The following is a 27,812-nucleotide window of genomic DNA, read 5'->3' as shown; positions in this document are numbered from 1 at the left end:
TATAAAAATATTTTAATATTTACAAATACCTAGTGGCTCCAAAAAATCATAACAGCAATTGGGCATGCTTTAGACGCTGAAGGGAAGTTTCTTTTCCGAGTATAGCCAACATTTCTCCAACTGGTGGCCCTTGCTGAAAAAAAATTCAAGTATTAATGAATAACATCATGGTGTCAATACAGATGGCTTTGAAATACACAAGACACTCCAAAAAGCCAAAATTTGAGTCTGCAAATTCTATCCTTTAATGGTCATTAGCATGGCCTTGGTGTGTGCAAAATGACACTACCCTTGTTTTAGTTATGGTCACTAGAACAACTCCTATTCAAGTGGTATGTGGGACTGTTGTGTTTTGTTCTTAAGAGTACAGTTCCTTAGAATATCATGGGACATATTCAAGCGTGGCAACAAAAGTGGGTTTGACACTGTACATCCCTAAGTGAATTGTAATTAGCAGCAGGCCACTGGAATGCCTCACTCTGGAAGCTGATGGAAACAGTATCTGAGAACAAGAGCAGTGAATGCTCTTGAAGAAAAACCATTACTTATGTCTTAAACTAGTTCTTTCCTTTACATATGCATTCAGCATGGCAATGAAAGAGTGGTAGCCAGACAAACAGTACACGCCACATAAAAATTAGCAGTGACGCAAACAAAATACAATATGATTGAAACTCACCAAAAATATGAGGAATACAGCATATAAAAACCTAAAACTAGAGTTGAAGCAGATCAGAATACTTTTCACAGCAAATCATGGCAGACCAAAGGAAGTGAGGTGGTAGTTACTTGATTCTAAGGATGTTAATTAGTAGTTATCAACTTTGCCTCAGGAACGAAGGGAGAATTTGACTAATCTCTTTACCATATATGCAAAGTACTAAATAACTGGAATAAACATACAGTACCTGAATAGAGGGAACTTTCGACACATTGAAATCCAAAGCAAAGAGCTGGGAATGATAGTAGCATTCTGCACTACAGATACAAATGCATGCTGTCAAAGCCTGTTTGATATGGTGCATAGTGCTGACTGCCATTACCTTTCTTTACTTAGGAGGGACTAATCTGTTAGGGATGATTACATGACTGTGAAATGGTCTAATTATAAGTAATGACTTTGTTGTGAACCAAAGGAACACTATTTGAACACCTACCTTTAAGCCACTCACAGCTCTTCTCACAAGAGTCATAACAACTGGCGTCTTTAATCCAAATTTCTTTCCAACTTCCTTGACAGATTTGCTAACACTCTCTTTATCAAAGTTGCTTTCAGGAATGGCAGCTATATTTTCAATAACAGTATGCAGAACATCAGCTGAAAAACGAAGACGAAAAACTATTAAAACTTCTAATGATAACTAACCATGTATCTATACAGCATTTCACAGAAAAGTCAGCATCCTTCTCTTGTACAAGGAAATATTTAAGAATGGTGTATTAATATGAATTATGGTCTCTTTTTACATTAAATCTACCTACCCGCCCTATCCCCCCAAAAAAACTGAACAGACATTACAGTTATTGCTTTTAATCTTGACAAGAAATCAAGGTTGCACAAAAACAAAATTTAAGCAATAGTAACAAAAGAAAAACTGATTCCCAACTGTGTGAAAATACATAAGATGCATGAAAAGTAAACAGGAATAAAATCATACACATATAACACAAAACCTCTGAAGATGCTGGACAAAATCTAAAAAACCTGTAAATACTATACTGTCAGTTCAACCTCATGACTACCTGGCCAGTGAGGTTTTCACAGCAAGGCAACTGATGGAAAAGTTCCATGCAAAAAGGAAATTAACTATACCAAATTTTGTGGATCTTGGGAAGATGTGAGACAATATTGATAGGAGCAATTAAAAGGGCATTACAAAAACAAAAGATTCACTGAGCATGTGATGGTACAGTACATACTACATGATGAAACACAATCTGTATTGGAGGCAGCGGAAGGTATGAATGTTGGTACCCAACAAGGTAAGCGGATGAACATAAGAAACTGTACAAAAATCCATTTAAAATGGAAGATAACTAAATCCAATGACCCTGAGGTAATGGCATATTTAAAAAGAGATCTGAGAAATGTTTAAGAAACAGAAGAGTGAAATGAAGGAAAGACTGAATAGTATAGGTGTTAAACCAATCCAGATTTGATCGTCTGAAAGGAAGCAAAAGAGAAGTGCAGGGAAAATAGCTATCTTTAGGGGTTAATACATTAATATATTGCAAGAGTAGTAGGCATAAAATAAAAATGCTGAGATTCACACCTCAGAGAGTATTAGAAAGGTAAAATACTACAAAAGAAGAAACAGTTCATTGATATGGCAAGATATCAACAAGAGGAAAAAGAAAAAAGACGAGTCTTGGGCCTGACAGGAATTCTGGCAAAAAATGCACAAAATAAAGAGTGGGGTTAATTCATTAGATGTTTGGTCCTAGGCATGAAAAAGTGACAAAAAATTGCTGATGAAGATGATGAAGATACCCATGGAAAATATGACAATTTGTCCAAAATTGCATTTTCCTAACTATACAAACCTGAGGTCCTTTTACAATAGGAAGGTACTAGCGGCAGCTGGATAGGTCGTAAGCTTTCGAACAAGGGGTTCGGTAGTTAACTGCTTGTCCGACAGGCGCGCATGCGCGACTGGGAGGGTAAACATATCACTTTTGCTTTTGGCCCAAGCAAAAACTGCAGAGTGAGGGGTGGCATGAGGTGGACTATGTGTAAAAGGACCTCAGGTTTGTATAGTTAGGAAAAATGCAATTTTGGACAAATTGTCATTTGTTCCGACACGGCATACAAACCTTCGGTCCTTTTACAATAGGAAGACTCACTTCTTGGTGGAGGAATCTGAGTCTTTTGTGAACAGACTGGTGTTCGCCCAACCTTGGAATGCCTCCCTGGTCGTAAGAGCGAGGGATGGGATCCAAGCCTCTGTCCGATTGATCGGGGTGTGCACCGCAGGATCAATGGTCAGACCTCTGGACCAAGTACTAAGAGAGAGGCAAGCGTATCTCTTCGTACCAGCAACAAGAACAAGTTTCCTATTTGCAAGAGGCAACATAAAGTTATGGTTTGTCTCTTGTTGGCATCCACTTCCCCTCCCCCCCCTTGTAGGAGGAAGTGGTGGATATTCGCTCCCATCCCTAGTGAAAGGGATAGGATGGGGCTCTGTCGAGTAGCTCACCGGCATCTCGTCCTTATCCAGCAAGGTGATGACCGTATCCCTCTACCCACAGGTAGAGGGGAAGAAAAAGATAGGAAGAGAAGCCAGTCACTCTCTCATCACTTATCTATTCTTACAGTCACACCAGGACTCGATGCTGTTCAGCCTGCTAGGGTCTGGGTTAGCTACACAACGTGTTGAGCAGCCACCACGGGTCCCAAGGAAAACGATCCAAGGACCTGTGGGCAATATCCAAAAGGTAGAAGGAGGTGCCAGTGGTCTGTTGTACCAGACCCCTGCCTTCAGTACCTGCGCCACGGATGAAGTTCTTGTGTAACTCGAGGGAGTGTACTTCTAGGTCATCTTGGGTGCTGACGAAGAGTCTTCAACACTCAGCCTGGGATGTCGAGTGACCGCGCTTTCACAGGACAAACAAAAGCAGCATCTCCTTCGCATCGAAGGCGGTGAAGTCCATTAGGGAGGGGATTGTGAAGGACTCTAACCGATCGTCAGGAACCAAGGGTTCTGAGTCTTCGCTACGAAGTCGGTACGAAATTGAGCGTCACGAATCCCCATCCCCTGGATGCTTGACTTCGCAGGAAAAGAAAATCATGCAATTACCTCAGAGGAAAAGAAGGGAATGATGTATGACCTATCCCTCTTCTCGACTTCGGTGATGTCCTGTACCCATACTGGTCTATTCGTCTGCAGCGAAGTGTCTCACATTCTCCTATCCCCATGCAGTGAAGTTCTTCTCGTAGTGGATAGGACACCGACACTCAATGGTGGGTGTACGATGGTATGGGTACTGTGACAAGCCGTTAGGACGAAGAAAAGACTGTTATGGAACAACCGAACTAAGTCCACAGCGAAGTTCGTAACAGACGTTGGCGCTCTGACAGCTGCCGACTGACTGCGTTCGGTAGGAGGCAAGTTGTCCAAGCACCCGAGCAAGTCACGTGACTTCGCCTTAAAAAGGGTTATGCCCAAGAGACTAAACAAATAATTTGTTCGTCACCGATGCCAGAGGCGAGGTGATGATTCTCTTAAGGCATGTGCCCAACAGGCGAAAGTCAATTGCCTTCTAGAGACCGAGGTCCCTGATGGCAAGATATCTCATAGTATAGTTGATTCTCAGCTAAGGAGAAAACAACACTATGTGTCGTTGAAGACGAAGGTGTACAAAGAAAAGCAAACCATCGTCTTACACGGCTGAACCGAGAGAAGGATTCTCAAGATTCTGAACTGTGCTACAAAGACTGAGAACGCTAACCGCTATTCATTGCTGTCCGGTGAGGATCGTAGTTGCAATAAAAGCGGAGCGCTTTCAGTAATGAAGACAGGGAAATACTGCCTGAAGAACTGCTTCTCATGGGCTGAACATTTGGAAGTAGAGCGTCAGGTCGGAGAGTAGGCGTGTCTTCTGACATATCTGTTAATTCGGGGCGAGCAATGAATAATTGCACACCTATGAATACGAGATATTTTGAAGACAAACTCAGATGTCTGCAAAAATCATTCGCATTATCGCTGTGCGATGCAGCGGAAGACTAGTACAGACTTCTGTACCGTGCGGTAAACAGAAAGAGAGAGAGTCCAAGAGATATCTGTTGAAAATTCTCGCAATGTCGAAGGCGCTGAAATCGAGCGTCACAGCAGTAGATGGTCCTTCATTATTGCGAGAATACCCCCGTTAAATCAGAGACCTAAGTCCATGATTGTTGGGCAGAGATACGGTTCGGTAGTCAATCAAACCAGGGGAGAGAGAGACGTATCGACCGTGCATCTCCGAGACCTAGCTGATACTGAGCTGCTATCAGGCAGTTTCAATACGCAGTAGCTCTCGGTGACTCGTCATCCTGAGTTGCCAGGTAATCCATTATTCCACGAAGGAATGCGTTCGGCTAGAACCATCGAGCATAAAGAATACGCTCGAGCAATTATATTTGAACCGAAACGGATTCGGTAAATACAAAAGCTGATTTTGGTGTTGTCGTGACAATACCAAGTATCTAAAATCGAAACTGATAACTGCTGGGAGGTTGCAGGCAACCCCGAGTTGCAGTTCAATTAAGATACAATTCGTCTCGGTCACAAACCGTAGAGTTAACTACGGTATGCGCCTACCCCCCGGACAATTCAACTGTTAAAAGAATCATGTCGCGAGGGTGGGTATATACGTAGTATATTTGTAGGTTCTGTACCACGACCTCCATCCTAAATTCTTTTCTCTCGAGGAATGAATAAGGATTGGAGATCGACCGCCTTCGTTCTCTAGTCAAGAGAGTGAAGGAGAAGTCTTTCCCAAAGGAAAGCTTCAATGGTGAACAGAATACCGAAGACAATAGTTCAAGCCCCAACTGGAAGTTCCCGTCCGTTCTTCTCTATTCCAGGTTAATCGCCTACTGTGAGATACTCTTCTTTCAGCAGCAGTCTTCTTCCAAATGCTAGAAATTACAGGAATTCGAGCAATAAGCGAGGTTCCCGATTATCGTGTAACAATTATCGGGGATTCTCGCTCACTTTGGACCGTGGTCTCGCCTAAGTGTTTGGAGATCGTAAAAAACTCGAACACTCTGAGTGCGCTAGAAATTCCGTAGAATTCTAAGCACTCTGCGAAACCCCCCACCGAATTCGTCAAACGATATCGGCTGGTGATCCTCTCGATTCCCGTAGAAATCGAGAAAGGGGCAGGGATCCCTCCTCAACGACCTTTTTTTTTTTTTTTTTTTTTTTGTGGGCTTACGTCAGGTAGAACCCGACTGAAGGTCCCCCCGGTAGCGCAGCCTCTAACGTGGGATCTTACAGAGAAATCTCTGTAGGATCCCTACCCTTTCCCTCGTAGCCGTAAGGAGAGAGGGGAATGGGGGAGGAATTGGATACCGGCTCGCTTCCCAGCGGAACTAGCAGTTGGAGAAGAAAAGGAGCAGCCATCGCCTTACGGCGATGGCCTCTCAGAGCCTGGGAAAACGTATCGTCAGGAGAAAACGTTTTCCCGAGGAGGGTTACGAACTCATACTGTAGGTAAGGGTCTGCCGCCACTGTGAACGTTCGTCTGGGTGGGGCTGATCGACACCTGACAGGAGAGAGCCGATACCGTCCTCCGACTCATTCCAGTCCTCGTCGAGGTCGAAACCCTCTCAGGAGGGACCGAAGGGGTATTCAAATACGGTGTCCGAAGACACTAGAAACGCCTCTGTCGCAGTAGAGGAGGTGAATAGCTTGTTCGACCGGCCAGAACTGAGAGAGCCTTCTTGTCCGGAGACGAGAGACTACCTGGTTCAACACAGTTGGCAAGCTCCGATCGCGGCAGACCCACCGTCGATTTGGGTTCCCTCTCGGCCCCAAAACGACTCGAGCCGAGGACGTGGCTCTGCTGGTGGGAGCGGCGATCCTTCCCCGAGGTCTGTGTGCTGAGAATCAGCGCCATAACCTCGGCAAAGTTCCTCTGGATCTCATAAGTCACAGGCATCTTGCAGAGTGGGACCTGTTAAGCCCTTCGAACAAGAGCATATTCCGAGAACCTTCCTCCTAAGAAGGGGGAACAGCGGGGGGACAGCCCTCTCGGTCTTCTCCATCCACTTGCGCATACGTCCTGGCCGGTCCAAGAACCGTGCTGGCACGTAGGGCGTCGTGGTGGGATCATGAGGGGCGCCCCTCACGATCACTCCTCAATACCTAGCTCCTCCCGGTTGTAACCGAGGAGGTTGAAGGTACGGGAGAGGCAGACCTGACGCTCTCCCTCCTCGCTCGCTGGCAGAACCAGCAGGCTTGGAGGGCTGCAGCGATCGTCAACCCGCGGCGGTGGCGATCGAGCTGCAGGCCTGGTCGAACCGTCTCGCTGTGGAGATCGGGCTGGACTGAGCACAGCGGCCCCGATCTCGAGTGTCAGAAGAGCTGGTGCTGGTTGCCGTACCCGATCGCTCTCTGTGAGAGCGACGGTCAGGCGACCTGCAGGCTCCACTGTCACAGTGAGACCGGTGCTTGTCCTCACGGCACGTCACGTCGCTGGTTCCAGCCGTGGCTGGCACCGGCGAACGGGAGGACCTCTTCCCAGCTCCGCCCGTGGCCGGTCGTGGACCGTCACGTCCCCGGGTAGCCAGCTGGTCGCCGCGAGAGCGAGAGCTGGTCTGGTGAGAGTCGCGTGAGCGGCTGTCACCAGTCTTCCGCCCCGTGCCGTGAACCTGACGCTGAGCGAGCTCAGAGGTCTGGTTCCTGGCTGGCTGCACGGTCGCTGGTAGGCGACCGTACACTCGGTAACCTCCCGCGAACGAGAGGCCGAGACGGACCCTGATGCAGTGGCAGAACCACTGACACCAGGCGAGGAAGTAGTACCGGTGTTTACCGCCGGTACCCCCTCTGGTCCCCGTAGTCTTCTTCCTTGCGGAAGAAGAGACGGGCCCCCGCTCCCGAAGGAGCAGGAGGACCAGCGGAAGGAACCCTCCCGTCCCACCGAGGTGAGACGGGTCCCGAGAAGCTCCTGAGGGAGACTTCTTAGGAGGGAGGGAGGAGGCAACCTTCTTCTTCCTCGGCTGTGAAGCTTTAGAAGTCGAAGGGGAAGAGCGGCAGCCGACGACGATGAAGAAGATGAAGACGACGACGACGACACCTTCCTCCTCTTCTTCGTCAGCTTCCTCAGGACAGACGTAAGATCTGCCATCCAGGGCGGAGCCGGGGCTGCTGTAGCCGAAGCCACAGGGCCCGGACGCACCTGTACAGACAGACCAAAGTCTGGGGTAGTACCACCACGAACAGGGACGACGTCAGCAGGTATGGGCATCTCAGGAACAGCAGACACAGCCAGCACAGCCATCGTAGGGACAGCCAGCGCAGCAACGGCAGGGACAGCCAGCGCAGCAAACGGCAGGGACAGCCAGCGCAGCAACTGCATGGACAGTCAGCCCAGAATCGGCAGGTACGGCAGGCAGCACCGGAAACACAGGAAGTGGAGCAGCAGCCAGCAACATCCTGGTACCGGCGGCAGGTCCAGGTTGCGAGCTCTAGGGCAGCGGAAGTGTGGTCGCGGCAGCGCGCAACCACGAGCGGCGGCGGCACGCCCCCCTCTCGGTATGGCGAACGGCACTTCACAGCGGCTGTAGGCAAGACTGTTACCACGTGAGGCGAGTACAACAGGTGAGGAGGGACGTCGTCCCTGGAGCGTGGTCACCACTCCATGGGTGACCGCAGTAGGCCCAGACATAGAACCGCAGCCCCTGGACACTAGCACCCCGCCCTGCAAATGGAAGGACGCCCATACCTCACCAAGGTCCACCCTCGTGGCAGTAGCACCTGCGGAAATAACAGTAGTAGTGATTGGTGGGGGGGAAGTCCCCTCGCGCGGGGGGGGGGGGGGTGAGCCCCACACCGAACGAGTGGAAGACCCCGAATACAATTGTACATCGGGCACCGAGCGCCCTCCCCCGCGCTCCACGGATCAGGCGAGGAGAAGAACGCAGATAAACCTCCCCCCCGAAGGGGAAGGGCCATCTGTGGGAGCTGAGCGGGGGGGGGGGGGGGGGGGGGGGGGGTTCTCGTTCCCCACCCCCGCAACAGCACCCATGTACCCAACAATAATAATAAGAGCCCGAGAGCAATCGTGCCCTCGGCCCGAATGCAAGGGCATAAGGATCAATTCCCTGACTGAGCGGAACTTGAACCAAATAAATATTGATGCAATCAATAATAAAAGGAATAAAATGAAAAAGAATCTTGCATTACGATTCACTTCACAATGAATAAGGGCTCGGATCGAGCGCATTTGCGCCCGTCGGTACCGAGCGCAAGGGTAAAAGGATTCCATTCCCGATTATGAACGGAACCTTGATCATAATGAATTGATGCCAATCAAAATATATATGAAAATGAAAAAGAATACTGCGTTCTTGCGATTTCACTTCATACAAATAAAAAGGGGAAGGATCAATTCCCGGGAAATAGCGGAAACATTGATCCAAGTAAATTAATGCAATCTCAATAAATATGAAAATGAAAAAGAACTGCACTTGCGATTTCACTTCATTCAAATAAAAAAGGGGAAAGGATCAATTTCCGGGTAAGATCGGAAATTGATCCCAAATGAGTATGCTACAACAAAATAAATATATGAAAAATGAAAAAGAATACTGTACTTGCGACTCCACTTCCATACAGAATAAGTTTTCGTGCCGAGCGCATTCGCTCGGCAACGAGCATACAGGTCAAAAAAAAAAAAAAAAAAATAAATGAAAAGGGCACTTACTTACGATTTTCATCTACACATTTCCAACCAAAATATAAGCTCGGAGCGAGCGCTCTCCCGCCCTCGGCACCGAGCATACACAATACGAGGATCATTTCAGGGGAAAATGAATTCCCGCACTTACGCCCTTCAGACCCGGCACTCGGGTAATCGGAGGGCGGTGGAGAAACCAAGATCCTTTAATTCGCAATTGAATTCAATGGAAATAAATATGAAATGATTGTACTTACAATTCAGTTTCACTAGATAAATAGAAAAGAAAAACACAACCATGCGAAAGCAACGACGATGAAGCGGGCAGAGAGCGACGATACACGTCTACACGCCAGCAGGCCGAAAGCAAAAGTGATTTGTTTACCTCCCAGTCGCGCGCGCGCGCCTGTCGGACAAGCAGTTAAACTACCGAACCCCTTGTTCGAAAGCTTACGACCTATCCAGCTGCCGCTAGTACCTTCCTATTGTAAAAGGACCGAAGGTTGTATGCCGTGTCGGAACAAAAACACAAGCCAACTCATGAAATGCACAAGTTCTGAAAAAATATATAAAACTAAAAATAAGGCTTAAACCCAACACAATCTTGTTATTCAAAAACATAAATAGGCCCCTTTCTGGCACAATATATAATGAAATTTATGCAAGGAAGACAGACAGCTAGATTGGTCCACTAATCACAGACTTAAAACCATCAGGTCTCATATGTTTCAATTATAAAAAATTTAAAATTAGTATTTCTTTTAAATATAGACATTTAACTTAAGGCTATAAGGTAAAATACTTACCAGGAGCAGCTGACATTGAAGGAAGCTGTTGGAATGACAAATCTTGAGGAGTAGCCCAAATATATGAAAATTCTGGGGTTACAAGATCAGAAAGTCTAAATATTCTACCCTTGCTCCAAGACAATATCTTGAACAATCTTTCATCACTGAGGGCTGTTTCTTGGAGAGTGCCTGCACATGAACTAAGGGGACGAAAAAGTCAATTACTTGAGGTCCACAAACAAAATTAATGTATTATTGATCTTGAATCACACACAAGGTAAAAATATTATGTTTCAAAGCAAAACTCATTTGTTTTGACATTAAAAAATCATCACTATATGAATGCCTTCAGGTATGTAACCTCCTTTCCCTGACACTCAAAAATAAGAAGACTCTAGGTCACTCGTCTTACCATCTGGGCTCTCAAGTTCCTCTACAAGTCAAAAATTGCAATTCCAATTATGTCTGCTAGATAGAACATACATTTTGGCTTTACTCCCAAGATCTTGACCAGTTCACGCTTTTATTTAGTTGATTTTACACTTTTTTGCTATTTCAGCTAAAGTTTAATGCTCACTTCTTTATTATGGTGAAAGCTTTGTCTTATCAACAACCTTGAATCATTGGTCTTTAAATATATGTAAGAAGTGGTACTTATCAAAACTTCCCTGCAGCACAGATGTGACTTGTGAAGTGCATGGGGACTGTTCCAAGTCCCTAAAGGCAAAAGTATAACAGCTGACAATAAATTTTTTCAATCAAAAGGTTAAAGCATAATGTGAAGGTTGGTTACATCTTGCTATCACTTAAGTTTAACACAATCTCCTGGAAGACATTAAAAGGATAGTCCTTTGGAAGTTTGGGTGCAAACCAGTGATCACTTAATTGGAGTAGCAGAGACCTCAGTCACAGCACCAGATACTCCAGCAGAGCAAGGTAACCTATTACGTACTTTCAGCCACAGTAGAGCATGAGAGTCTGATAAGCTGAGAAACAGCCACAAAACAATGGAATTTCAGAATTCTGTCATGGTTAGGCAAACCAAGGGAGTCATGGTATCTACTTTTATGTATAACTGAAAAGCTGACTTGGAAAGAAATAGGATAACTTCACCCAGTTGACAACTAAACTCATATAAAGAGACAGATGGTGAAGCTGAGATGTTTTCAACACTTTTCTACTGAAGAGGACATTACCATCAAGTTTTCTAAATGCTTCACCCTACCAGATGTCCCTTCTGCAAGCCAAAATAGTATATAACTGGGGCCAATTCTTCAGCGAAATCTTCACGGTTATCACAAGTCTGACGAAAATGACTGTGAACTAAAAGAGCACTGAAAGATCTTTCCCTGCCACAAGAATGTAATTCCTCATGGAGTAATTAATTGGAATATGGGAATTCACACATTTGAGATCAATTGATATCAGGAAGTTGACATTTTGAATGGACCTGTACACCAATGCTGCTGTCCTCAGAATAAGTATTGGGAAGATAATACATATTACAAATGACAAACAGACTGCGACCTCAAATATTAACACAGTTGAGACATGATGAGATTAAGAAAAAAGTAGTTAGTTAGAAAAGAAGCACTCATGTAAGCAGGACAAAGACCAGTAGGAAGGGCCAGAAAATCATGGAAAAGGGGCACAGATGAAGACTTAAGACATAAAACAGTGGAAAAAACGCCTTTTAAAATCAACCCCATAGGGACCTCTCTAAAGTGAAAAATTTTAATGATTACAGTATATGATAATAGGAACATAGCAAATATAGGAAGCTGACATTCCTAGATACAGTACCAGACCATCTAAAGTAGGGATGTAACACACTTAGATATGATACCTGGTAAGAAATTATATAAATGCATGTTTTAAATTAAACGTTATGATATTACATATAAAAAAAATGAGCTAAGACAACTTACTTGTCCTGAAAGCTTTGTTTCAACAACTCACGGAGTTCAGCGATAAGAAGAGCTGCATCTGAGGGTGACCTTAAATATTGCTGAATATGTAACTGGTTAAATTGAGACAATTTTTCAATTTCCAGCTTGCATGAATTAGTATTGATTCTTTCAAGGTGAAACTGAAAGAAAAGAATTGGATGTATATTGTAAAAGACAAGATGATAAAACAAGATGTACAGTGCTTGTTAATGGAAACTGTTTCATTAAAGAATGATTTTATGCTCTCTTCAAGCAGCATAGGAGCTCCTTACATAAACTATTGTGGTCTGCTCTTTTACATAATGCAGTATGTACAGCAAATTAAATCTGGAGCTTAAGAAATCACATTGTAAGGTATTCTTTGTGACTGGCATTTTTGGTTAGATGAAAGTGTCAATAAAAATAATTTTATATAAACAGAATTACTTTTTCATACAAACCCATTACTTGTGATTTACCAATTTCATGTAACATTATAAAAAAATGCATATATTTTTACAAGTACAGTGTACCTCGACATACGAAAGGCTCAAACTTACGAATACTCGAGATACGAAAGCAAATACGTACGAAGATTTTTGTGGCTCTACATAAGAAAATTGTTCAAGATACGGAAGGTTGTTGCTGTAAAGACAGAGATTCGCCCGGACCACCGATAACAATTTTAAAACTTGCGCGCCGCCAACTGAGTAGACTCGCCACCATCCTCCCACTCTCCCCATTGGTTCCTGATGCTAGTCACCACATAAGATCTGCTCTCCTATTGGTCAGCATCTCTCCCATCGTGCTCTACGTAGCGCATGCTTTTTCAGCCACTTCGCGGCATCATCGGTATCGTAAGCACACGGAATTCATTCGTTCTATACCATTTCGTTTATTAATGTAAATTCATTAGTGATTTCGTTGTAGTACTATTTTATCGTGTTTGTGTTGAGAACTTTACTTCATATGTATACTACTACATAACTTTATTAGTACAGTATATACGTAGTCATGGGTCCCAAGAAAGTTGAAGTAGGAAAGAAGAGGATCCTTTCTTTGGAGACAAAGATGGAGATAATTAAAAAGTATGAAGCTGGCATGCAATTGAGTGTGATCGCTAAGGAATACGGCCAAAATCCGTCGACAATAGGCACCATCCTTAAGCAGAAGGATGCCATCAAAGCAGCTACACCTTCCAAGGGACGTGACTATTTTGTCTAGCAAGAGGGAGACACGTGTAAGATGAGATGGAAAGGCTGCTTCTTGATGAAAAGACAAAGAAATCGGTGGCGATACGATAACCGAGACGGCAATCTCCCACAAGGCCAGTGCTATTTTCGGCGATTTGATTGCCCACAACGAAGACGACGGAGGAGAAGGGACATCAACGTCAACCCCAGACTTCAAGGCTTCTCATGGGTGGTTCGAAAAATTCCGTAAACGGACTGGCATCCATTCGGTGGTGCGGCATGGGGAGGCGCCTAGCTCGGACATGAAAGCGGCCGAAGCCTTTATTAAGACGTTCGACGAGATGACAATCAAGGAAGGCTACAGTTCTCAGCAAGTCTTCAACTGTGATGAGACTGGCCTTTTTTGGAAAAAAATGCCTCGTCGGACGTACATCACGCAGGAAGAGAAGAAGCTACCCAGGCATAAGCCTATGAAAGACAGGCTTATGCTCGCACTTTGTTCGAACACCAGTGGGGATTGCAAGGTGAAGCCCCTACTTGTCTATCATTCGGAGACTCCTCGAGCCTTCAAGGCCCACAAAGCTAAGGAGAAGCTTCAGTGATGTGAAGGCTAATGCGAAAGCCTGGGTAACGAGACTTTTGTTCACCGAGCGGGTAAATCTGTGTTTTGGCCCGACAGTGAAGAAATTCTTGGAAGAGAAGCGCCTCCCTCTGAAATGTCTGCTGTTGTTGGACAATGCCCTGCTCACCCTCCTGGCCTCGAGGAAGATATCCTAGCAGAGTATTCGTTTATCAAGGTTCTTTATCTTCCGCCTAACACCACCCCTCTCCTCCAGCCCATGGACCAGCAAGTGATATCGAACTTCAAGAAGCTGTATACGAAACATCTTTTCAAGAGATGTTTCGACATCACTGATACCACAAACCTCACCTTGCATGAATTTTGGAAGATCCGACTCATCAACCAAGCTTGGCAGGAGGTTTCGAGGCGAACCTTGAATTCTTCGTGGAGGAAACTCTGGCCTGATCCCATATCCGCCTGCCCGTACTTCGAGGGATTCTTTGACGTGGGCGAAGCTGGTGCTGCAGATTCAGGAACAGTTGACAATCCTGAAAACTGTTTCGCAACCAGATCTTGACGAGATCGTTGCACTCGGCAAGTCCATGGGGCTGGTCGTCGACGAGGACGACATCAATGACCTTCTTGAGGAGCACCAAGAGGAGCTTACAACGGATGACCTGAAGGAGTTGGAGGCCATGCAACATAACGTCGTTCAAGAAGAGTTCTCTAGCAGCAGCGAGGAGGAGGAGGACGACCCTATGACAATGGCAGAAATTAAGGATGCTCTAGCTGTTTTTCATAAGAAGCAAACATTTTGTAGAAAAGGAACACCCTGAAAAGGCTTACACAGGTCCTATGCTTGCACAGTTCGATGACGTTTGCCTGAGTCGTTTCAGGAGCATTTTGAAAAGCAGGCAGAAGCAATCTTCCTTGGATAGTTATTTTTTTAAAGAGGCATTTAGTACTTAGCAGGATAAGCAAAAAGGAAGATCAATAATACTACGAAAAAACAAAGTTGAAAGTGGTGAAGAAATTTAAATTTGTAAAAAAAAAAAAAAAAAAAAAAAAAAAATGTAAAGTATAAAAGTAAAAACAATGTAAAAATCAAAAGACAAAAAAAATTTAATTTTAAGTTTTTTGTAAAGTTAAGTGTTACAGTTTTGTTAATGTGTTTCGTAAAGTTTCGTTTATGTTTCCTGACATTTTTTAATGTGTTTTGTAAAGTTAGTGTACGTATATAAGAAGTGTTTTCTGCCGTTTGTCCTCCTCTGTCGCCACTTTCGGAGATAGCCTCACTCGAAAGGTAAGGTTCCACATTTTACTACATATGTATGTATGTACGTACAGTATTTCTTGTATACCATGTACACTAATACACTTCATTTACAGGTATACGTACATATTAGTATACTAGTACGTATTAAGTTAGGTATTGAATGGTCCAAATTGTTGTAGTATTTCATTGTTTATAGGTCAATTTAGCTTTATTATGAAATTTACTGGGGTGCTTTTGTAGGGCTTGGAACAGATTAGCCATTTTACATGTAAAATGCAATTCAAGATACGAAAGGCTCATGATACAAAAAGCCGCCTTGGAACGGATTAATTTCGTATCTCGAGGTACCACTGTACTGTATACAGCATCCTGAAAAATGAAAAGAGCATACAGTGAGAGACAGAGTGCTGAGGTTTGCTTGCAAGGGTTGAAGGCATACAGATTAGTAGGGAGGCATTCACATTTTAGTTTGCTCCTTGATATACTACCTCCTATACTTGATAAAAATATCAACATTTCATCTAGCTAGAATCTCCAACGATTCCTTGCTTTCCCTTACATTGTTCCAACAATAACATAGTTCATTTTACTCAGCTTGCTGTACTTCCACCCCAATTGTTAACTACTACTACACAATTACACTGCATGAAGAATTTTCACTTTTAAAAGTCTTGATTTGACTGTAAATGTTGACAAATAAAAGGATTTGAACTTTGTATAACATCTAACAAACTTAACAATTATTAGAATGTGATACTCAGAGAAATATGGACTAACATGCTTTTCCTTCTGTTTCACAGTGATTATCACATACAGTAAAATCCAACAATCAACTCCTTACCTTTTCTACCAACTCATCTATACCATAAATAGCGTTATGCTCTCGATTCTCAAAGCCACCACCAATGTTGGTAACAAAATTAATGACAGCAGTAGATGAGAAACCTTTGGCTTTTAAAGATTCAACGTGTAGATCTCCTTGACGTTTGGAGAGTTTTGTGCCATCGGAATTTGTAATCAACGGTAAATGAGCGAAGTTTGGAGGATCCCAACCAAATGCTCTGAAAAATAAAATAGTTAAAAACAAGTACAGTACATTAAAAACTTATACTAACAATAAAATGATATTGTTAAGATACAATAAAGTTTGTTCCATACTTACCTGGCAGATTATATATATAGCTGTATTTCTCTGAAGTCCGACAGAATTTCTAAAACTTACGACACACGTAGTGGGAGTTAGGGTGGTTAGTACCCATTCCCGCCGCTGGGAGGCGGGTATCAGGAACCATTCCCATTTTCTATCAGATTTCTATCTCCACTGTCTCCTGAGGGGAGGTGGGTGGGTACTAAAAATATACATATCTGCCAGGTAAGTATGAACAAACTTTATTGTATCTTAACAATATCATTTTGTCATGAAACTTACCTGTCAGATATATATATAGCTGAATCCCACCTTTGGCGGTGGGAGAGACAGAAAAAGGATTTTAGGAAACATATAAATGTATATGATTGACATCTTGGTTCCTTACCTGTTAGCATAGCTGACTTCGTGATTACTGTCACCCAGCCTGCTTCTGCTTCACTAGAGTTACCAACAAGGTAGTGAACCTGTGTAGTTGGTGCGCTCTAGATGATCTGTCAACGGGGACGGGACCACAATGTGACTAGACCATGACCATACTTCTGAGGGCAACGAGGCAAAAACCACCACCTAAGTTAGCCTAACAACAAACTCCCATATACCAAAGGCTAAAGGAAGGGACGACTGTACCTCGGCAGCCGACCCTACAACCATAAAACATACAAATATTAAAAACTCACCTACCCTTTCTATGGGAAAGGATGAGTGCTACCTCCTGCCCCCAAAATAGTGTCTGCGGCGACGTATGGTCGAGAGAGTACAGTTTTCATAGGTCGTTCTCACCTCCCGTAGGTAGTGCGAGGCGAACACTGAGTTACTCCTCCAAAAAGTAGCACTTAAAATGTCTTTAGAGCCATGTTTTTCTGAAAGGCTATTGAGGTCGAAATAGCCCTTACTTCGTGCGCATTAACTTTTAGTATCTTAAAGTCGCTGTCTTTGCAAGAAGCGTGCGCCTCTGTTTAATGGTGTTTCTTAAAAAGAATGCCAGTGCATTCTTGGACATGGGCATGTTTGGTCTCTTGACCGAACACCATAAGTTCTCCGCAGAACCTCGGCAATCCTTCGTTCTACGAATATACTCTCTAAGAGCCCTAACAGGACACAGGACTCTTTCTGGCTCTTGACCAATGATCTCTGCCATACCCTTGATCTCGAATGTTCTAGGCCACGGATTAAAGGAAGGTTTCGTTTTTGGCCAGAAACGACATACTCAAAGAGCAGACTGCATTATGCCCTTTGAAAACCGACGTGTTTGCTGATAGCCTGTATTCGCTAACTCTCTTCGCCGTCGCCAGAGCAGTTAGGAATACAGTTTTCTTCGTCAAATCTCGTAGAGACGAAGAGGAAAGAGGTTTCAAAGCGATTTGACATTAAATATTTGAGGACCACATCCAGGTTCCACGAAGGTAGCTTCGGTAGTGGTACCTTGGTCGTCTCGAAAGATCTCAATAGATCATGGAGATCCTTGTTGTTAGCGAGGTCAAGACCTCTATGGCGAAAAACTACAGATAGGACGCTTCTGTAGCCTTTAATAGTTGACACTGCCAACTTCAGATCTTGTTTCAGATAAAGCAAGAAGTCGGCGATCTGGCTCACAGAGGTAGTGGTAGAGGAAACTCCTTTTCTCTTACACCAACTTCTAAAGGCTGCCCACTTCGATTGGTAAACCGCGATTGATGATGGTCTCCTCGCGGGTGGCGATAGCTTTAGCCACTGATTTCGAAAAAACCTCTCGCTCTGGCCAACTTTGGATAGTCTGAACGCAGTCAGACTCAGAGCGGAGAGGTTTTTGTGGTACCTATCTCGAAGTGGGGCTGTTTGAGTAGATCTCTCCTTAACGGAAGAGATCTCGGATAATCCACTAGTAGAAACATCACCTCTGTGAACCAGATCGCTGCGGGCCAAAAGGGGGCGATTAAAGTCAACCTCGTCCCCTCCGATGCTGCAAATTTTCTCATCACATCCCCCACCCCCAGGATCTTGAAGGGGGGAAAAGCGTAGAGATCCAGGCCCGTCCAATCCATAGAAGGGCGTCTACTGCTACTACTCCCGGATCGAGAACCGGGGGGGGAGCAATACAGAGGAAGTCTCGCCGTCCTTGACGTTGCAAAGATGTCCACTAAGGGGCATCCCCAAAGACCCACACAGTTCCTGGCATACTTCTTGATTGACAGTCCACTCTGTCGGCAATAACTGTCCTTGTCGACTGAGGAGATCTGCCCGGACGTTCTCGACTCCGGCAATGAATCTTGTCAATATTGTGACTTCTCTCTCCTTTGCCCAAAGTAGGATCTCTTTCGCAAGAGTAAACAGGGAGCGAGAGTGTGTTCCTCCTTGTTTCTTCAAGTATGCCAGGGCTGTGGTGTTGTCCGAGTTGACTTGAACTACACGACGGGAGACTTTGTTCTGGAAGAACTGGAGTGCTAATTGAAACCGCTGCCAGCTCTTTGAAGTTGATATGCCAGGTTACCTGTTCCCATCTCCAGGTACCTGACACTTCCTCCCCCCTAGAGTTGCTCCCCACCCCGTGGATGACGCGTCGGAGAACAACACTAGGTCGGGGTTCTGAAGCTTGAGGGATATGCCCTCTTGACAGCTTCCACGGATCGAGCACCATCTTATGATTGGTTCACCCCTCTTCCGAGATGCTTAACTTCATGTCGAAGTTGTCCTTTTCTGTCCAGCTGTCCGACAGAAAGAACTGAAGAGGTCGGAGGTGTAGCCTCCCCAGGGAAACAAACTTCTCCAGCAAGGAAATGGTCCCCAGCAGACTCATCCATTCCCTCACCGAGCATGAATCCTTCCCTAGAAAGGCCGACACTTTTTCTATGCCTTGTTGCTGACGTTCCTGGGACGGAAAAGCCCGAAAAGCCACTGAATCCATCTGAATCCCCAGATACACGATGGACTGTGTTGGGGTCAGATGTGACTTTTCGAAGTTCACCAGAAGTCCCAGGGACGCAGCTAAAGACAGAGTCGTTTGCAAGTCTTCAGGCACCGGGTCTGCGAGGAGGCTCGTATGAGCCAGTCGTCCAGATAGGAGCGAGATTCTGATGTTGGAAAGATGGAGCCACCTCGCCACGTTCTTCATTAAGATGGTGAAGATAAAAGGGGCCGTACTCAGTCCGAAACAAAGAGCCCTGAATTGAAAGACCTTCCCTTTCAATACGAACCGAAGGTACTTCATCGATTGGGGATGTATCGGGACGTGAAAGTAGGCGTCCTGGAGGTCGAGTGATACCATCCAATCTCCGGGTCTTAAGGCCCCAGAACTGACTGAGGTGTCTCCATCTTGAACCTCTGCTGCTCTATAAAGAGGTTTAGACGACTTACATCCAAGAACGGGCCGCCACCCTCCCGATTGTTTCGGTACAAGAAACAATCTGTTGTAAAAATCCTGGCGTTGCCAGGTTTAAAACCTGTTCCACTGCTCGTTTCTCGAGCAGGTCGAAAAGTATCTTTCGCTTTGTTAGCGGATACGATGGGGACAAGTCCCTGGGAGTGGAAGTCAACGGGGGCGGCTTTTTTATGAAAAGGGATCTTGTAACCCTTCTCTATGACGTCGAGAGACCAGGTGTCTGCCTCTCTTACTCTCCAGGCTTCTGCAAACAACTGCAGCCTGGCTCCTACCGGTGACTGAAGGCACGATCTCTCACTTCTTGCCCCTAGACTTGGAAGGGGCTCTACCTCTAGGAAGGCTTCTTCCTCGAGGAGACGATCTAGCGGAAGTCCCTCCACGAAAGGGCTTCTGCTTTCTAAACGGTTGGGCTCCTGACGACGTTGAAGGGCCAGCCGGACGTCTCGAAGACTGAGCCAACAGGTCTTGTGTGGCTTCTCTTGCAGACTAACTGCCAGATCCTTCACCATAGCTTGGGGGAAGAGATGACTCGAGAAGGGAGCATACAAAAGTTGTCCTCTGTGCGGGAGAGACAGACTTAGCCGCGAAGTGCAATAAAGCGACCTTTTCTTAAGAACCCCTGCTGAAAAATGAGAGGCTAACTCCTCTGAGCCATCCCTGACGGCCTTGTCCATGCATGACAATACACTGGACAGCTCCCCCAAGCTGATCGAGTCTGGCTACGAGGATTGTTTGTCTAAGGCTCCAAGACACCAGTCTAAGAAGTTGAATACCTCTAAGGACCTAAACAGTCCCTTCAAAGATGGTCCAGTTCGGAAGTCGTCCAAGATACTTTAGCTAGGCTAAAAGGGCCCTCCTTGAGGCATCAACCACGCTGGCGAAATCACCTTGAGCAGACGTAGGAACCTTCAATCCTAATTCCTCGCCTGTCTCATACCACATCCCTGCCTTACCACTAAGTCTAGACGGAGGCAGGGCGAAAGTAGTCCTTCTTTGCTTTCCTAGACTCCATCCAGGCGTAACCTTCCGGAAAGCTTCTAGTAGATAACGACGTCTTCATCTTCACGAAACATGGAGACTTGCTTGTCTTCGACGACGAAAACTGAGAAGGAGGAGGAAGGAGGAGAGCAGCAGGCTGGAAAGTATCGCCAAACGAATCACGAAGTAGTCGTGCCAAAAACTTGATAATCTGACGACGCAGACATAGCAGGTTGTTCTTCATCAACATCCTCCGAAGAACCGCTAAGTTCTCCTCTTCCCTACCCGAGTGCAAGTCCGAAGGAAGAGGCAGAAGTCCTTTAGCTCCAAGTCTCCTATCCGAACGAAGAAGAGAAGACGAGGGTAACGGATCCTTAACAGTCACAGGATCAGGAATCACCTTTAGAGGCGAACGAGCCAAAGTCTCGGGAACAACATCCGAGTGACAGCGAACTTCCACATTCGCGTCCACAGAGCTCTTACTAGAACGTCTACGAGCGTCCATCTGAGCGTCCAACGTAGCGTTCTCTCGAGCGTCCAAATCAGCGTCCGACCGAGCGTCCAGCGAAGCGTCCAACAAAAACCGGAGCCGTCCATCAAAGAGACTCTTCTAACGTCCGCGAAGCGTCCTTACGAACGTCCCGCGAAGAAACTTGATCAACTGCCGACTAGCGTATCGTTGAGCGTCAACACTGTCATGTCGAAGAGGGGCCGAACGCAAAGAAGTCCGTCCGACAGCTACAAAATCGTTGTCAGCAGAAGCGTCGAAGTCGGAACGCCGAGCGTCCTCTCTACGGGAAGAGAGAGGAGCATGCAGAGAACTCTCTCTAACCTGGCGTCTAACGTCACCTCTAGACGAACCCTGGGGAGCAAAACGAAGTCTAGAGGGCGAAAAATCAGAAGACGGGGACGAAAGAGGAGCCGTTGGAGAAGACTGCTTAGTTTCTCTTGATAGGCAGTCTATCGTCTTTCCTTCGACGAGGTACCGCCTCCTTCTGCTTCAGTAAAGCGTCCAGTTGCCGTTTGCATCGCAATGATGATCTCCGTCTGAGATGTCTCCTTACGCGGAGACGAGCTGCGCTTGTGAGAAGGAGAGGGGCGAGGGGACGCCTTCTCTTCCTTCTCCAGGAACAGCTTGGCTCTAGAGCGACTGGGCGCTCGCGGGCGTCATCGTCGGATGACGTCCTAGACTTCTTCTGGGGTGGAAAAGCTACGCTTTCCGGAGAAGAATGCCACTCAGACAAAGCATGACGTGAAGCGTCAAGCTCTTGAAGAGTCCTCTTCAAAGGTCGCGAATCCGAACGAGATTCCCACCCCTTGCGCGCGGGGGAGGACGCGTCGGAAGACGAGAAACAATCCTTCAGGATACGTGACTCGAGCACGCTCCTTAGCAGCTGGGAAGCGTCCACAGGAACTGCTGAAGGGACGCAGATGGTGGGGGTTCCCCGTAACCCTCCTTCGGCCTTCGACAGCCCTCTCCCTGAGTCCTGGGAGTCCGCAGAGGTCCCAGCCTAGAGGCGCTATAGGGCCGATCTGACGCCCCCTCCACTTCACTAGGGGCACTATCACTGCACTTATTTTGCCTGTTTTCAAGGGCAAGCACTTTAGATCAAGTGTCTTCAATGAATCCAGAATAAGCGAAAGGGCATTACCCTCCGCAGACACCACTTGAGGGCCCGAAGGCAACACTACGGGGTTAGGAGACACAAAATCTAAAGGAGGGTTAGAAAGGGGATACATTAATACCCTGTCTGCTACCCGACTTACTCCTGGAGGAAGACCTCCTAATCCTATCACGTTCTCTTATTACGTAGGATTCATACGTCTTCCATTGTAAATCATCCAAGCTTTCACACTCATTACAGCGCAAATCATATTTACACTCTTGCCCCCTACACCCTTTACACAATGTGTGAGGATCAACCAAGGCTTAGGAAGCCTAACCTTGCATTCCACTTTCGAACACACCCTGGCGCTAGCCGAACTACATCCAGACATATTTAAGGAATAAAAAACTAAGCCAAATTCAAAAAAACAGTCCAAATCACGTATGCCAAGCATCGATCCAATCAAAAAAACCAAAGAGTCAAGGGAGGATACTCAAGCAATGAAAAGTTTTCCAAAATCCTGAGGCGGAGGTGTGTAAACAGATGTTTACGACACCGGCGACAGAAGAAATCTGATAGAAAATGGGAATGGTTCCTGATACCCGCCTCCCAGCGGCGGGAATGGGTACTAACCACCCTAACTCCCACACGTGTGTCGTAAGTTTTAGAAATTCTGTCGGACTTCAGAGAATACAGCTATATATATATACTGCAGGTAAGTTTCATGAACAAATGCTAAAACTATAGCAAAATTATAATTAGCTACAGATATATATAATTTCTAGGTACGAAGTTTTATAATTTAATTATTTTATAATTTAACTTAGATATACATACGTAACTACACTGAATCAAAGATAAGCTTCTATGTCTGATTAGTTTACTAGAACAAATCACATGAAGGAAAGTTGTATAATTATTTCATAGAGTGGGATGATGACTTCTAGGAAGGTCAGGAAACTAGTTTAAAGGGACAGATGAAGATCCTGACCTGTTAGAGATGTAGGTAGAAAGGGCAGAAGACAGAGGAGAGTGTAACCTTCCTAAAGGGAAAAGCTAATATAAATATGTTTTTGAGGATGATGATTATGTTAATGTACCAATCTTAACTCTCATTTTACTGCTTTTGACTAGGTATATCTACATCTGTGAGAGTCGTGGTTGACATTTTTTGTACTAAACGTTCAACATTGCACTCAGCTCCTTCAAAACTTGTCCTTGGCATTATAATACACTTGTTTTTGAAACCACAAACATTAATGCTTACCAAACAACTATTTTATCTAACAAAATAAGATTGCAATACTACTATACATCAAGTCCTCTGACTTACTTATATAAAAGCAGGTGTTTTGGAGTCGATACCTGCCACTCAACACCTCTCAGGACATGGGTTATACCCATCAAATGATCATCAACAACATTAGCAAAGTGATAGGTAGGAAAACCATCTGTCTTAACTAGTACAGGGTCCCCTTCAAGTTCAGCAATGTTGTTCAGAATTGGTCCATAAACTAAATCTTCAAAAGGCTCAGTGATGTCCTACCAACTACAAAAAGAAAAATTCTAAACTATTATTACAGTACTAGAAAATGTGTTCAGTTTGCAATAAATTAAAATAGTATTACTGTAGTGATCTTACTGAATTAAAAGTTAATCATCAAACAACTTACTTTTAGTCTTATACAAAATGGCACTCCTGTCTCTCAAATTCAATCTTGGCAGCAGAAAGATTTCGGCATCTATTATCATACTTCACAGTTTCACCTCTTCGTTGAAGATCTTTGCGTAACAAATTCAGTCGAAACTCAGAGCAATAGCATTTGTATGCAGCTCCATTGTGCAAGAGCTTTTGATATAGTCACCATAAATTTCGTATCTCTGGGACTGAACATAGGGCCCTATGATCCTCCAACAAATGGAGATTCATCTGGCACAATCTTAGCCCAGTTGAGACTGCCTCCAGTTTCTCAGCGCTTCTGGAACTAATCTCGTCTGATCTGTATCTTCAATTCGTAAAAATAAATTTGCCTTTTCGGGATTTAGCAAATAAGTAGTTATATAATGCTGTCCTTAGGCCTCCCAAGTGAAGGAAACCTGAAAGAGGAATTGGAACTCAGTGTACTAATGAAATTTACAATGGGGCAAAAAGCTGAAATATTTTTAAATGAAGTTTACAATGGGGCAAAAGCTGAAATATTTTTAAACAACTTTCAATGTAGTATGATATGCAACAGCTATTAGGCAAGGTCCTTGACAGTCATCTTTACCGTTTAAAAGAATCATCTGAATAATAAAACAACAACTTTATTAATGATATTTTTCCTCCCATTTACAAATAGTAACACATGTGGTAAGCTATCTTTGAAGGAATTTTAATGACTGTGTTATAAATTCATTCAACTCTTTAACCACTAATTTGTGACTTGACCTTCGTTATTAATAACTCGTTTGCAGTGAAACAAATCTGATTCTTTGAAAACAAGATAAATTTTTCATAAAAACCCATTACTTTTACTGCATTCTAAGTTCTCACCCCTAACCCTGATGATTTCTTGTAACTTCTTGCCAGTTAGGTAACTAATGGGAAGACTTACTTCAAAAGTGAAACAAAAACTGCTAGAGACTCTAGGTGACTAGATATGCATGTGCGAGAGATACCAAATGGGTATTCCTATTATTTTCTGCCAAATAAAAGACAGGGGTATCAAGTATTTTGTATACCATGAAAATGAAATGAGTTTGTATGTACAACAAAAATTAATCAGATGTTTGTTTGTTTGTTGTGTGAACTCAAGTGGTTATTGGTTATTTTATATGGTCAAAACTTTTGGCAACTTGTATCAAATTACTAAACCATACATCAGCAAATCTCATATCATTAAAATTCCCTAAAATGTACTATATAATAAACAATAATTTACCTGTGGGACTTGGGGCAAATCTTACTCTAACTTCGGAACACAGATTCTTTGAAGAAAAAATACTTCTACTGAATGTGATCTGTCTGGAGAATTTTGAAGGAGAGACCAAAATTTTAGCATTCCTCCACAGCACATACAATGTCATTTCCAAACCTGGCAAAAATGAAGAGACAATTTTCTTAGAAAGTGCACTTTGCATTTTTTTCTACTTAAAGATATCAAAGATATGTCTAACCACACTACAAATGCAACCTAATTTCATTTACCTCATTTAAAACAAAATTGACTTTGAGTTACCATGTATAACATGATTTCTGAAAAGGTTTAAATGATTTCTCCCAATCTATAAAATCCAACAATGTTGGGTATGCACTCTATGCAATTTTTAATCTATCCTAACCTGTGTTTACCCAGCCCACCTGTAGCTCTTATGGTTCTGTGGGGTTCCAGCCTAAGATCTTTACATGTGCGAAGTTACTGATAGAGAATATTCTCTTTCTAAGGGGAACTTATCTGACTGGTGAAAAGCAGTACTATATGTATATCTCGCATATGCTGTACAACTGATTGCAATGAAATTAGCTAAACCTCTTAGTTTCTAGACCTTAACTGTGATTTGTGATCTGAGGAACTGGATGGCAAACTTCTCTAAACACTTGACTGGATGAGAGGTGTCAGCAGCGCCAAAATATGAACAGCAAATATTGAAAGCAAATTTAACAGGACACAAAGATTGGTTACAGAAATGAACTGCTGAGGTTTTCCCACCTAGTAAATCTTTTGTGGCAAGAGATTCTAATCTTCTCTTTGGTAGAATTTGACCTCCTCCAAACACTGATATTCTACGAATTTCCTTGGGTGGATAATCATGATAATATCTAATATCTAAGAGGATGATATTATGATACTATATACATAACGTGCTACTAAATGATTGCTCATGAGTAAGCACCTCCCCCCATAGTAGTTTAGAAACAGTATCCTAGGTTAGGTTAACAGGAGAGGTTAGGTTAGGTTTTTCACTCCATAATTAAGGTTGCCCAGTTAGGTCAGCTCAGGCTAAGGTGTTCATTTGGAGGAGAGGGTGGTAATAGAGTGTCCTTGGTCATGCAGGATGCAGCATCCTAGATTAGGTTAAGTTAGGAAGGGTAGGTCATGATGAACTCGAGAAATTCCTAGTGTTTGTTTTAATCTGTATAGTAAGACCACATTTTCCCACTGTGGTACCCCATTACAGATATTAGGCAGAAGGGACTAATGGGTAGATCATATACACATTCCCAAGGGTCCCCCTTACCACAGAATAGAAGTCAAAGTTAAATTATAGGTTAATTACATCTGGCCAACAAAAAATAATGTTAAATTCTTAATAAGCAAACCAAATACTAGGGAAACTGGAATTTCCTAAGAAATGCCTGCCGTGTCTCTATTTACCTACTTTGATTACCTGTCAAATTTCTCAATGGCATAAAAAATTGTCAGAAACTTTACTTTATATTCCTGCAGATTAAAAGACTAATTCTAATTTATTCTCATAAATGTGAGTGCAAAATAAGCCTACTTATGGTTTTTTCTTACAAGTCTTAATGTGAAATTAGCCCAATTGACATTTAGGCTAGCTACTTAGGTACAATAAATAGTACCTAATCAGTTAGCTTAACGTAACGACCCATTAACTAGAAGTTTGTGGTAGCTACCTTACTAGTAGCTGGTAGGTAGGCTACGTAGCTATCCCTTGCTACCTACCTAAATAAATAAGTACCACTAGCCTACCTATAAGGTAGTTCCACGGGCCTAGCTACTAGCTTAGTACCTAGGTAGGTGCTAGCCTAGTAGCTACCTAGCTACCTAGCTAGGTACCTACCTAACTAGGCTAGCTAGGCATCAGAAATTTATTTGAATGTTTATCTTGTGTCTTTCATTTTAAAACCATTACCTACTTGTTTAGCAATGACAATTGAAAACTACTAGGTACTAGTATTCTACTAGGTATTAGGAAAACCGCATTGGCTTCTACTATCATTTTTAGAAATCCGGTTACGACAAGCAACCCTGACCGGTCCACAAATGAGGATAGGCATAGACTAGGCCTACGCCAAAATTAAAATTAAAATACCTAAATTATGAAAATTTGAAAAGATTAAATTCAAATTCATATGTAAGACTACACCCACACTGACTTTACACCGGTTTTCTTCTTATACAAGATCAACATTGGACTCCCAAGTGACCCAAACGTAATTTGTTACATTTGTCCCGAGATCAGCAGTAGTAGTAGTAATGAAAGTGTTTCGTATAGCACGGCTCTCCGGTTTAGTTGCTTAAATCAGCGAATGATAATTAATTTATTTTATTTTCTCTTTCATACTTTATCCATTTATTTCCTTCTGTCTATGTCTAGCCCTCAAACAAGTATATGTCAGTGCTATTGGTAGTCTGGATATTGGCTTAATACCGAGTAAATCAGCCACATGTTTATTGCAAGAATTCATTTCGAAATAATGTAGAAATTCCTTCCATAATAATTATCATGCTCACCACCCAGCACCCCCGACACCTCTCTCTCTCTCTCTCTCTCTCTCTCTCTCTCTCTCTCTCTCTCTCTCTCTCTCTCTCTCTCTCTCTCTATATATATATATATATATATATATATATATATATATA

General features: G+C 43.8%; 1 pseudogene; it reads right to left on the bottom strand.

The window, feature by feature from the left end:
- LOC135211887 (nondiscriminating glutamyl-tRNA synthetase EARS2, mitochondrial-like) lies at positions 1–27,383 on the bottom strand (annotated as a pseudogene).
- Positions 27,384–27,812: the final 429 nt, after the last annotated feature.

The sequence above is a fragment of the Macrobrachium nipponense genome, chromosome 40 (genome assembly GCF_015104395.2).
Source record: "Macrobrachium nipponense isolate FS-2020 chromosome 40, ASM1510439v2, whole genome shotgun sequence".
NCBI lineage: Eukaryota > Metazoa > Arthropoda > Malacostraca > Decapoda > Palaemonidae > Macrobrachium > Macrobrachium nipponense.
The sequence above is the reverse complement of the archived record's forward strand: the minus strand, read 5'-3'. Positions and strand labels throughout refer to the sequence as shown.